Below are 14,080 nucleotides of genomic sequence, written 5' to 3'. Positions count from 1 at the left end.
GTAAGAGACCACAGACATCTAAGAAGGCTCTGGGAAGGGCACATATCATCTCAATGGTGGCCTAGCCATCTACTTTCAGGGCAATGATGCCCTGAGTGAGGGAGGATTTCATGATGTGCTTAGTAAAAAGGTTTTAAAACTCCTTTCCTCTACAAAAGCTTCTCAGTTTCAGGAGGTCCCATTTATTAATCGTTACTCTCAGTGTCTGTGCTACTGGTGTTATATTTAGGAAATGGTCTCCTGTGCCAATTTGTTCTAGAATATTTCCTACTTTCTCTTCTATCAAGTTCAGTGTAACTGGATTTATGTTGAGGTCTTTGATCCACTTGGACTTGAGTTTTGTGCATGGCCACAGGTATGGATCTATTTGCAGTATTCTGCATGTTGATATCCAGTTATGCCAGCACCATTTGTTGAAGATGCTTTCTTATTTCCATGGTACAATTTTGGCTTCTTTGTCAAAAATCATATGTTCATAGGTATGTGGATTAATGTCAGGGTCTTCAATTCAATTCCATTGGTCCACATGTCGGTTTTTATGCCAGTACCAAGCTGTGTTTATAGTATAGCTTGAGGTCAGACAAACAACAGCCTACAGAATGGGAAAAGATCTTCACCAACCCCACATCTGACACAGGGCTAATCTCCAAAATATATAAAGAACTCAAAAGGCTAGACTTAAAAATACTGAACAATTCAATTAAAAATGGGCTACAGAGCTTAGCAGAGAATTCTCAACAGAAGAATCTCAAATGGCTGAAAGGCATTTAAGGAATTGCTCAACATCCTTAGTTATCAGGGAAATGCAAATCAAAACAACTCAGAGATACCATCTTACACCTGTCAGAATGGTTAAGATAAAAAAACACTGAAGACAGCTTATGTTGGAGAGGATGTGGAGCAAGGGGAAATACTTCTCCACTGTTGGTGGGAATGAAAACTTGTACAGCCACTCTGGAAATCAGTATGGTGGTTTCTCAGAAAATTTGGAATAAGTCTTCCTCAAGACCCAGTTATACCACTCTTGGGCATATACCCAAGGAATACTCAATCTTACCACAAGGACACATGTTCAACTATGTTCATATCAGCATTATTTGTAATAGCCAGAACTTGGAAACAACCTAGATGCCCCACAACTGAAGAATGCATGAAGAAAATGTGGCACATATACACAATGGAGTACTACTCAGCAGTAAAAAGCAATGATATCATGAAATTTGTAGGCAAATGGATGGAACTAGAAAATATCATCTTGAGTGAGGTAACCCAGACTCAGAAGGACAAACATAGTATGTACTCACTCATAAGTGGATACTAGATGTGAGGGAAGGGATGGCCAGACTGCAACCCACAAATTCAGAGAGGCTAACTAACAGGGAAAGACCCTAGGAGGGACACATGGATGACCCTGCAAAGGAGAAGTGGATGAGATCTACACGAGTGGACTGGGTGTGGGGGGTGGCAGAGGACAAGCAGTGGCAGATGAGAACATAAGGAAATGGGAGGGTCAAGCTGGAACAGGGACAGAGTGGGAGGGGAGGAAGAAAGATACCATGATAGATGAGGACATCATGGGAATAGAAAGAGGTAGGGTGCTAGGGAGGCTCTCAGGAATCTGTAGATGTAACCAATCCTCTTATTAAAATAAGAAACACAGAGCCAATGTAAAAGAGAAAGCCGAGAGGTCAGAGCTCAGAGATAAAATCTTACCTCCTGCAGTGCTCCTAACTTCCTGTTTGTCTGTGTTTAAATAGTCTTTCTGTTCTGCCTTCTCATTGGTTGTAAACCCAACCACATGACTGCCTCATCACTGCCTGTAAGTACCACCCTCCAGGTCTTAAAGGCATATGTCTCCAATACTGGCTGTATCCCTGAACACACAGAAATCTACCTAGCTCTTCTAACCATCACGCTCTTGCTATGGCTCTAATAGCTCTGACCCCAGGGCAACTTTATTTATTAATATAAAATTAAAATCACATTTCAGTACAAATAAAATATCACCATAGGAATCCACAAGGATGACCCCACCTTGGTCTTCTGGCAGTGGTCCAGAGGGTGCCTGGACTGGTCTACTCTGGTGACTGGTCTAGAGAATAACCTAGCTGTCATCATAGAGCCTTTGTCCAGTGACTGATAGAGGCAGATGCAGCGATCCATGGCCAGGCACCAGGCTGAGCTCTGGGAATCCAATTGATGAGAGAGAGGAGGGATTCTGTAGGTGAGGGACACTGAGATTGTTCTGCCCAGATCAGAACCCCCAAAGAGACCACCAGAAACCCAAGATGTTCAGAATGCAATAGCAAGGTTTATTTGAAAATGGTGCACATGTGTGCTTAGTTCAAGCTAGCAGGGATCTCTCGTCCACCACAACCGATGCCTCAAAGCAGGAGGAGAGTTCCTCTTTCTTGGGAAAGTTAGTTTTTATAGGCAAAACCCACAACATTCCTTAAGGGGAGGGGGTTAGTACGAGTCCATCCTTGATTGGTCCAGTTTTTCCAGGGCCTGGACTTTGTCTTATTCTAGTTTATCTCTTTGCCCTGTCAGGAGTTTTACAACCCATCTCTGGGGGCTGGTCATGTTATCTCTAGAGAGGGGCATCTTGTGGTTAATTGGTCACTACCAGACATCCTGACTTTGTTCTTTTGAAAACACCTGACTTCACCCTCTCCAGGAAGGGAAAAATGACTCAGTTCTGTTTATTTTAAGATATCTCTTCCCTCAGCTCTTTTGGGTTTATGGGAGAACTGTGTCTGGGCCTTTGGTGGGGGTCTTCCAGAGATTATGATGGGAGGACGTGCAGAGATGAAGAGCCAAACTAGTGGAAACCCATGAACTGTGAACTGGTGGCTGTGGAGCCCCCATGGGACTGGACTAGGCCCTCTGGATATGGAAGATGGTTGTTTGGCTCAAACTGTTTGGGGAGCACCCAGGCAGGGGGATTGGGATCTGTCCCTGGTCTATGGTCAGGCTTCTGGGAATCCGGTGCCTGTGTTGTGATGCCTTGCACAGCCTTTGTGCAGTGGGAAGGGGTTTGGACCTGCCTAGGCTCAGTGTGCTGGGCTCTGCTGACTCCCCATGGGAGATCTCGATTTGGGGGATGTGGGGATGTGGGGTGGCTTGGGAAAGAGGGCTGGGGGTGGGAGGAGGGAAGAGGGAAGAGGAGGAATCTGTGGATGGTATGTGGAGTGAGTAGAAAATTTCTTAATAAAGAAAAATTAAAAAAAAAAGAGCTAGCAGTGAGAAAGTTTCCAGCTGGGTCCCAGCCTACTTTCCTTACATCTGAAAGTCAAGGTGTGTGGTGTCCCTTATCCTCTACTTGCCCATTTGAATGTTCCTTTTGTCACCAATACCTAATCATCAGTTACTGATGACAATGATTTAAATAAAATGCTAACTATAAACTCAGATAGGTCCTAAAATAAAAACTTTACAACTCAAAACAAAACAAAAAACCACAACAACAACAACAACAAAAAAAAAACCCCACTCCTTTTGCTGGGTGGCAGTAGTGTCACATGCCTTTAGTCCCAGCACTCGGGAGGCAGAGCAAGGTGGATCTCAGTGAGTTCAAGGCCAGCCAGGTCTACAGAGCGAGATCCAGGACAGGCACCAAAACTACACAGAGAAACCGTGTCTCAAAAAACTGAAAAGAAAAAAAGAAAGAAAGAGAGAGAGAGGGAGGGAGGGAGGGAGGGAGGGAGGAAGGAAGGAAGGAAGGAAGGAAGGAAGAAAGAAAGAAAGAAAGAAAGAAAGAAAGAAAGAAAGAAAGAAAGAAAGAAAGAAAGAAAGAAAGAAAGAAAGAGAGGACTCTTTTCAACCCATGCCTGAAAGCACAGGTAAAACCTATCTGTGAAAGAAAATTCTGGGTCCCCATACAACTGAATCATTTAGGTAAAACTCAGTCCCAGGCAAACTTTGCCAGTGAGAGCAAGGCTGGATGGAGGCACCAAGGCTGGCTGGAGACACTAGGGGATTGATTGAAGATGGTATAATTACTGAGATGACAGGTCAAGTCTTTTCTTTGAAGCAGCTGTCCCAGGAGAGCTCCCAAGCTTGTGACTTGAAGTCTATAGAACCTCTTGTTCTTTCCGCTCCTGTGGATATTTGATGGTTTTATGAGCCTGTGGGAAAGAACTTGAGTGTTTTGAAGAGCAGAGGAAGGCAAAAAGAAGTCTGTTTTGTTTTTGAATTGGAAGGAAAGTGATATTAAGCCAAAGCAGAGACAAATAGATCAGACTGAGACTGTCAATTTCCTTCCCCTCTCTTCCTGTGACCTATCCTAACCCTATTCTTCTACCCTCCATCTGCCAAGCTACACTTTGGAGACTGAAGTTAGCCTGAGCTTGTGTCTCAGGCTTTGGGCACCCGTAGATCATCAGTGCTATGAAGTTTATAGCACTTCTGAATGCAAGATGGTTGTGTCCTTGCTCCAACATTTAGAATGCTTATTTTGTTTATTCCTCTTTATGTGCAGACATTCATGTATTAACTCTTCTGTTCAGTATGTGGATGTGTTTTGAAGTCAGGTCTTCAATCAACACTCAGCTGGGTACCATTTTTTGACTGTGAATTTGGACAAGGCATAGATCTTTTCTGAGCCTCAATTTAGAAAATGGGCAAAATAACTATGACCACTAAGTATCTGGGGGAAAATTAAACGACAGTCTTCAGTACATGATAGCTACAATGAACATCAGTTGTTATGACTAAGTGCTGGGTTTTAAGATCATGAAGTGAGCACATAATTATTAAGCAACAACTTGGCCAGTGCTGTGTTTGGCTACATCATTCAAAACTGAAAAAAGATGGTTTCTACTCTTCAACATCCCAGTATTATGACAGCAATCAACGTGTGTGTGTGTGTGTGTGTGTGTGTGTGTGTGTGTGTGTGTGTGTGTAGCAAAGCATCAGGAAAAATGAAAATTGAGGCATGTCTACTGAATGTTGTTAGAAATAAGAAGAGGTAGTAAACTAAGAGAAGAATACAATGACCGGGATGTAAACCTTCTGGAGAGACACCTTCATCTGAGGAAGATTGTTGAATTCCTTCTATGGAAGGGAGTAAAGATGATTCAGAAAGTAGTAAAGTGTAAACAAATCAGTACTTACTGGACTGAATAGATGTCATCCTTAGCTTTAACCTGATGGCAAGAAAAAGGACAGGCAAGAAGGAAAGAAGAGCTACAGATCTGATAAAAAAAAATGTAGAAGAACATGCATGACCAAGGCTTTGTTTTGTGTCTGTATCAATTACATTTGATAACTATCCTCAAAACACTGATGTAGGCAACTTAAGTGAGGAGGGATTCATTTTGAGTCTCAGTATCAGAGTAGTTAGCAAGTGGTGGTAGGGAAGACTTGGCAGAGTAACTCCCTTCATGATAAAGAGAAAGCAGAGTGAAGGAAATTCTGCCACTCAGCTGGCTTTCTACCTTTTCCTCTTTTATTACTTTGGGGCATGAGTCAAGGGGGTGGTGCTATTTATTTCAAGGTGGGTCATCACTCTTCTGTGAAACTTCTCTGCAAATGCCCTCACCAACACACAGGGGCATGACTCACAAATCTCCTAGGAAATTTTAAGTTGAGTTGATAATTAACCACTCCAGAGCCTTAGTTTCTTTCCTGTTGTTATAACAGGATATTTGAGACTGGGAAATTTAGAAAGAACAGAAGTTCACAGTTCTAGAGGCTGGGGAGTCTAAGATCTGGTGGATGTACCTGGTAAGAGTTTCATACTACTCATTCACATGTCAGAAGTTGGGAAGGCAAGTGAGTTCAAGCTTGAAAGCAAAAATAATGCTCAACTTCCATGATAGCCTACCCTATTCTCTGGAGGAAGCCACAAACCCCTTTGTAAGGGCTCTTCCCCCATGACCTAAACATGTACTCCTAGGCTCCACCTTCTACCTCCATGAAGAACATATAAACTTTTGAGGCACATCACCAAACCAAAGTGATTGGCTTCCCATGTGGAGATAATATTGCTCAGAGACTACTAAGCTATTAAGCTACTAGCTACTAAGAAAACAAATAGATTTTCCAAGGACTAGTTGGGCAAAAATAATGGGAAGGATTCCTTCAGGCCATAGTTATGATGGAACATTGTAGCTGAAGTTTTTCTGTGTCCCTGCCAGGCCCGAGGTCAGGACAAATCTCTCTCATCCACCATTCCCACAGCAGCTTGGGCCCAAGTAAACACACATAGGGTTATATTAGTTAACACTGTGTGGCCTACTGTCTCAGGCTTCTTGCTAGCTATAATTTCCTTAGTTATGGTAAAAGATAAGTTAGATATGAAACCTTAGACTCACAAATATATGATAGATAGGATATCTTCTTTAATTTTGCCAAATACAAATAGACTAGACATTATAACTATAATTCTTGCTTGATAATTGTTTTGTTATATGGAATTTTACTATGTTAAAGTTAAAACCTTCCTTTTTGAAAAAAAGAAAAGGGGAAGTGCTATGGATATTGTTCTGTATGCTATGAATCTGTGTTGGTCTGATTTGGTTGATAAATAAAATGCTGATTGGCCAGTAGCCAGGCAGGAAGTATAGTATAGGCAGGATAAACAGAGAGGAGGATTCTGGGAATGGGAAGGCTAAGTGAGGAGATGTTGCCAGCCACCACCGGGAGAAGCAAGATCTAAAGATACTGGTAAGCCCTGAGCCATATGGCAAGATTTATAGGTTAATTTAAGATGGGTTAATTTAAGATGTAAGATCTAGCTAGCAAGAAGCCTGAGCCATTAGGCCATGCAGTTTCAATTAATATAAGCCTCTGTGTGTTTATTTGGGTCTGAGCAGCTGCAGGCCTGGGCAGGACTGGAATGAACTCAAGCTATAAAACATGACCCAGACAGTTTGAATACAGAGATTTAGCCCATTTGTGTGTGTATGGTAGTGGGGAGAATGTGGGTTACCTTAGGAATATTTCTATTCCTTGAGCCGTGTATACATTCCATTCATCTTATTCATCATGTACTCATGTGTTCACTGAGTAGAAACATACGGGCTAAACTTGATGAAGGAGTCCATGGATAGGGTCATTGGTTTCATCTGTAGAACATGAACATATGGAGGCTGAGCTAAGGAGACTAACTATATTTACTATTATCCTTTTCTCTGTAATCCTTTTGTGTGATATTGCTTTAAGAGGTAACTATACCCCACAGTGCAGTGGAGACTGTAATTGAGGAGTGTACAAAGCAGAATGAATGACCCATTTGGCCTCTGGAAAAGCAAGAATCTAGAATTAATTTGAAGACAAGGAGGTACTTAAAATGAGGCTTTAAGGGAAAATTTAAATTTACTTGATGAAATTTGATACTGTACATAAAGGTAAGATCAAGCATTCTAATATGAAGGTGTAAAAGGCACAGTTGGAGAACTGTGAACATTTTCATAATAATGACATTTGTGGAGCTTTGGAAGAAGTAGATAGGAAAAGAATGGCAAAGTCAGCCAAATGTTGGAGTCCCTATGTCCTAGCCTAAGAAAGTTCTCACTAATGCATGAGAAGGATGGAACTGAGAATGCAAGGACAAAACAGAGGTTTTCACCCACCTCTGAACTAGCCTCAGCTCTTCTGCAGCTTGTTCTCAAAACATTCTTATAATTCTCAAATGACAGAAACAACTACAAGGAGTAGAGTTTATAGATATGGTAAGTTGTACATGGTGACAAATAACTTCAACATCCCCATACCCTTCCCTGGCCTCTTAGTTCTTCTATGTGGAAAACCTATCTTACTCAGCACAATAGAGCCAAGCAGGTTCCCAGGTGTTTATAGACCCTTAGGCTTTCCAAGTTCAGTTAAAAAAAAAACTTAGTGGAGTGGTGTATGTTCAAGGGCATAAGGAATGATAATTGGGGCAAACTAAAATGTCACATTTGGGAGAACAACAGTTTGTTGGAGAACATGTGATTGCTACTTTCAGAAATGTTGTCTATCATTGTCAGATATTCTATATTTTCAACTGAAAACATAGACTTTTAGCTACCTCTCCATTGTGATTTTCCTTATTATGCTGACTGTTCATTTATGCTCTTAAAAATAACTGTGGGGTGCTATGGAGGTGGCTCAATGGTTAAAAGGACTTGCTGTTCTTGCAGAGGATGCAAGTTTAGTTCCCAGTACCCACGTTGTAGTTCACAAGTGGCCTATAGTGTCAGTTCTAGGGGAATCCTACACCTCTGGCCTCCTCATGCACCCCTACCTTGACACACAGGTGTATATACCCATGCATAGACATGTGTATATATATAATAAATATATATATATATAAATGTATATATATATATAATAAATCTACCTGTCTGTCTGTGTATCTATCTATCTATCTATCTATCTATCTATCTATCTATCTATCATCTATCTATCTATCTATCTATCTATCTATACACACACACACACACACACACACACACACACACACACACACACGCCAATGTGCATGCCTGGCACCCATAGAAGCCAGAAGATACAGTTAGGTCCCTTGAAACTGGAGTTACAGATAGCTGTGAGCCACGATGTGGATGTTGGGAACTGAACCCAGGTCCTCTTCAAGAACAGCAAATGCTCTTAACTATTGAGCCATTTCTTGAGCAAATTAAAAAAAATAAACCTTTAAAAAATAAAAATTATGGTGGTTTGCATACCTGAGGGCTACATCTGTCCCCTGGAGCTCTGGTTGGAAAACTGAGTTAGCTCAACTTGCCATACTTAACACTGTATGCATGCAATGAGTGACCAGTAGAGCAAGCTGTTTTGCTAGACTAGCCAAATCAGTGATTTGGATTCAAGTGAAAGACCTGGTCTCAATAAATAGAATAAAAAGTGTCAACCTTGAGCCGGGCGGTGGTGGCGCACGCCTTTAATCCCAGCACTTGGGAGGCAGAGGCAGGCGGATCTCTGTGAGTTCGAGGCCAGCCTGGTCTACAAAGCGAGTTCCAGGGAAGGCGCAAAACTGCACAGAGAAACCCTGTCTTGGAAAAAAAAGTGTCAACCTCTGGTCTCCACACATACATACAGTCACCTCTCCACATGCCTGTACACACACATTTAAGCATGATATACACATACTCACACATACCACATACACACAAACACATGTCAAAAATCAAATGTCAGAGTTGAACAGACCATTTCGAGTTTCTCTTCCTGGAGTCTTTTGTGATTGTCACTCCAGATCTTTGCCTGTATTTCTGAGGAATGGGGTTACCAACATTCTTATCTTTAGCTTCCAGAGATATCATCTTGGCCCCAAAATTCATTTAAAGGTTCACTCTCTAAAATTACAGTGCTGCCAGACTTGAGTCCTGCTTCATCTTTGTCTGGACATGGTTAGACTAGCCCGACCCAGGGAGGAGACACAAAGACAAGCATGGCTGAGGCCAAAGGCGGATCCTGAGCAGCAGTGAATACAATGGGAAAGAACACCCAGGGGATTATGTCAGTGGACAGATCCTTTATTCGGAGGGGGCAAAGGACAGCTACACCCCAGGAAGAATGGCCAGTTGGGTCCATGTGGAGGCATATCATTGGTTGGGACAAGAAAATCAAGAGCATTTCATTTGTATACTCAGTGACAATAGGCCAGGAGAAAGAACCTTATAAGGTCATATGGAAAAGAAAGGAAGTCCAGCATCAGATGTTTCTGTGGTCAGGTAAGCAGCAACCAGTTCCTGTAGCCTTCAAGACTTGCAAGCTTACCAGGTGCTATGTGCATCATGGCAAATCCACATTCAGAGAAGCCTAACTGCTGGGGTCTGCTGGTGCCTGGACAAGGCAAGGGAGCAGCCAAACTCCTGAGGCTCTCAGGATGAGAAAATCTGGGGCTTTTAGGTATGCTTCAACCACCCCTTAGCTTCAGGCCAGCCCCACACAGCCTAAAGGTAGTTAAGTACCCATTCTTCTAAACTTGATTATTTTTGTCTATGAAAAATTTCATGAGAATCTCTTGCTCCCAGGCTTTGTTTCCTTCCCTACCTGACTTGTTCCAGTTCCTGTCATGGACAGGGGGAGTAGTGGTCTTTCTTTTGCTTTGTTTATCCCACAAAACAGACAGATGTTTGCTTAGTTGTTACCAAGTCATATGCCTTCACAGATCAATTGGGTCAAAGAACTAAACTGATTACAAGCAATCAAAAAGACACAGCAGGGGACTGAATGGGCCTTGTTTGCAGAAGCTCCAGGCTTTGCATCTGCAGGTTTGCACCTATCTGGCCATAAAGTCTATAAAGAGACTAATGGTGTCCTTTCTATGTGCCATTATATTCCTTCAACACCAGACATGTTATCTGATACATTATAGCCAATAAACACCTGTTAAAGAAATTGGAAATTATTCAAAGAACAGAGAAGATGGATTCATAACATAGATTTCCATGAGTTCTAGCTTCAAGTGAGGATCTACTCTCTGATAAGATTTTGAGTTTTTGAGGTCAAAGACTCTGTCTCTAGTAGTGATAAGGAAGGCTGGCTTGACATAGTATTGCTCATTATAGTCTCATCCCTTTTCTCCTACTTACCATAGACTTAGGCATTATTGTAGTTTCCTCAAAGATGAGGAAACTAAGTTTTTGTAAGATAAAGCAGTTTGTTCAGTTTATAGTTTGTAACTTGTGAAGAATGGATTGAACACTGGTTGTTAATGTGCAGTATAGTGAAATCATGCTATTTGCTCAATTCATATTGAGTAGGATCTATGACTTTAGGCAGGAAAAGAACTACTAGAGTCAAGGTGACCTCTTCAAAGTCCAGCTTTGACTCTCTAAGGACCTTGCATCATCCTAGGCCTGGGGATTGGGAGTAAGGGGCAACAGGCAGGACTTAGGTCACTGTTCTGAGACATGCTGCTTTTCTATTACTGCATACTAAATTTCTTTTGGATGTGCCAGATTGAATCAGCACTGTTTTCTGAGCCAAGTAACTTCATTTTTACTTATCTCCTTGCAACATATTCAAAAGTAATCAAAGATGCTGAACCTTCAAGGACAGTCAAGTTTTACTTACAGGAAGGTGTCAGGAGTGAGAGACTGACTCCTAACATTATGGAACTTGTTAAAAATCATGGCCTCCCCTTGAACAAAAGCACATTCATTCAACAAATATGTGTTAAGCACCCCCTACACACCATGCTTCCTACTTGTAATTTTACACTTGAACCCAGGCTTGAATATGGACCCTGATACTTACTGTTGTCCAATACTATCTATTTATCTCATCTGTTCTATCTCAAGGACAGTCTCCACAGTTTGCAGAGGAGATGTGGCATCTAAAATTATGAACATTTTGGTGTCCTTGGGGATAGAATTTTAGATATCTGTGTAGTTCATGCAAGTTTCTATACTTTTGCTGATGTTTGGGCTGGTCAGATAGTGTATGTGGCTATACAGTTGTTCCTTCTGTTCAAAAGTGAGATGTTCTTCAAATTATTAAGATCAGATAAGTGGTAGTCCCTAGGTACATTAAGGTCAACTTTAGGACTCTGCTCTTAGGGTTGGCCAAGTCTGTTGTGAGCAGGAGGAATTCTGCTGAGGTATGGCTTTCAAAGTACTAAATTATATTGTGTTAGTGTGATCTTTCATTTCAAAGATGGCTCCACCTTTGCTCCAGTGGTGTCTATAAATATGCAATAACTAAGACATAAAAATATCAGTACTTTAACAGCTAATCTACATACTATCTGATATTAAGGATTTGGAGAACATCTCACTTTTGATCAGAAGGAACACCTCCTCAGTGTTCCCAAACAGCCACACTTCCCAAATAGCCCAAATATCAGCATAGAATCCATAGAACACTTGAAAATCCATATTTCAACAGAACCCACCTTGGTCACAGAAGAATGGGCCAATCTCAAGAGCAGAGTCATGAAGTTGGATTTAATGTACCTGGTAACTATGTTTCTTCATCCCAGGACTATGTTAGCATAATGACAGTTGGTAAATAAACTGAATTTTAAGGATGAGAGTTCAGACCCCGAAAAAGAGTTCAAGAAGCTTAAGAGACTTCCTCAATGCCCATATTGCCCATTCTAACCCAAATTTAATGTAAAAGACAAGTAGATTTACTTTTTATGTTTTAGAGATCTCTCAGGAAAGTTAGAGAGGGCAAGCTTGGCAGGCATGACAAAGATTGGCAGAAAAGGAATTCTTTGACACTTGTACAGTTGAATCCTTATAAAGCTCATAGTCTGGTGAGAAAGACAGGCAAGTCAACATGAACTACATGTTTGATAAGATCTGGGGCTGCAGGAATCCGTTTCAGAACCAGTAGACTCTTAGAGAATTGGTAGAAATCTTCCAGAGGACAATCTCACTTAAGATGAGACTTGAATCATAACCAGCAATTGAAGAGAAACAGAGGGATGTAGAGGTGACAAAATAAAAAGGTAAACAAGGCTAAAAACATCATGCATATAGACCAAAGGTGTAAGAAAGAGAATACAAATATCTCCATGGCTATAAATTGTAAAATAGAACCAGGGTTAAGAAGATAAAAGACTGTGGGAGATTTGTTCAGGGTGAAGAACTAGAGAGAATGGAAAAAACTTGAGAAACAAATAAGACCTCAGATCATGACATTTTATAAGCCATGCCACTTTCTACATGGAAGAAACTTGATTATGTGACATGGCATGTTTTAAACCCAGAGCTAGTAGCATAGGCTGGGAAACTATTTGTGCATTAGTACTTGTTTCCTTGTCTTGCTAGTTTCTTCTTAGGACTTAGCTATCAGGTGAAGTTCAGACTAGTACGATGATGAGAAACAGCAAATGATCTAATCATAAAATCCAAACACATGGATGAGCCTGGCTAACATCTCTTTAGCAGCAATAATTTATCCCAGCTGAGACCTTTCCATATTTCCAGCTCATTGAATATGTGGTAGCTGTTTTAAGCCATTACATTTTGGTATAGTTTGCCAACACATGACATAAAATTATATCCACCAGTTTTCTAAGGGAGAAAAACAAGGAAAAATCAATAGAAAGGCTTGACAAAATCCCACCTAATGATAGTGGGCTCTGCATCTAGTAACACCAATATCTAGGTATGTTTTGAAAATTATATTGAGAAACTGAGCTTAGCCCTATATCTTCAGGTAAGGACTCTGTTTTCCTTTGAATAAAAACTTCAATTTATTAAAAAGTCATGGGAAGTCTAGATTTCAAAAACAACCCAGCACATCACATTGTAAATGTAAAGTACAGAAGAGGGGGTGTCTTGGATACCCTGAGAGGGATACAAAGCCAGTGTCCTGGATGTGAACAGTTAGGTTAGCATCTGTTACTCTTTAAGAAGACAGAGCCAAGGTTAGGAAGTAGTGGTCAGTGGTGATAAAAGGCAGGATAGTTTCCTCCAACCAAGGATGCATTCAGAAAATATTGTTTGTGTACTTAATATATTAAGATCTTTGTTCTCAAGGAGTTAACCTAGCCAGAAAGGTATAGACAAGTATTTTCCATTTGAGACCAGTTAAAATAGGAAGTAGCCGAGCCGGGCGGTGGTGGCGCACGCCTTTAATCCCAGCACTCGGGAGGCAGAGCCAGGCGGATCTCTGTGAGTTCGAGGCCAGCCTGGGCTACCAAGTGAGCTCCAGGAAAGGCGCAAAGCTACACAGAGGAGAAACCCTGTCTCGAAAAAACAAAACAAAACAAAACAAAAAAAAAAAATAGGAAGTAGCCATTACTTCAAGGGATGAAGAGGAAAGAGAGAGATTAGAATTACCAGATGCCCAAAGTTTGAACTCCATGATATAGGTTTATATGGAGAAATTGATGTCAAGTTCGTGCCAGTTCCTTAGGAGCCCAGAAGATCCTGGGTCATTGGTGCAAATATTCAATTCCCCACACAGGGAAAGATCCTCACCAGCTGCTATGAACAACTGCAATGCCAAAAGAGAAAATACTAGAAATTGTCTAGAAATTATTTGCACCAAGGAAAAAAATGTCCCAAGACAATCCAGAGATAGCCACTGAGTTAGTACAATAAATATTGATCAACTAGAGTGAACAGTAGTGAATTGGAGTCATTGGAAAGCAGAGGGTTGGTCAGGTATT

The sequence above is a fragment of the Peromyscus maniculatus genome, chromosome 5 (assembly GCF_049852395.1).
Source record: "Peromyscus maniculatus bairdii isolate BWxNUB_F1_BW_parent chromosome 5, HU_Pman_BW_mat_3.1, whole genome shotgun sequence".
NCBI classification, from domain to species: Eukaryota; Metazoa; Chordata; class Mammalia; order Rodentia; family Cricetidae; genus Peromyscus; species Peromyscus maniculatus.
The sequence above is the reverse complement of the archived record's forward strand: the minus strand, read 5'-3'. Positions refer to the sequence as shown.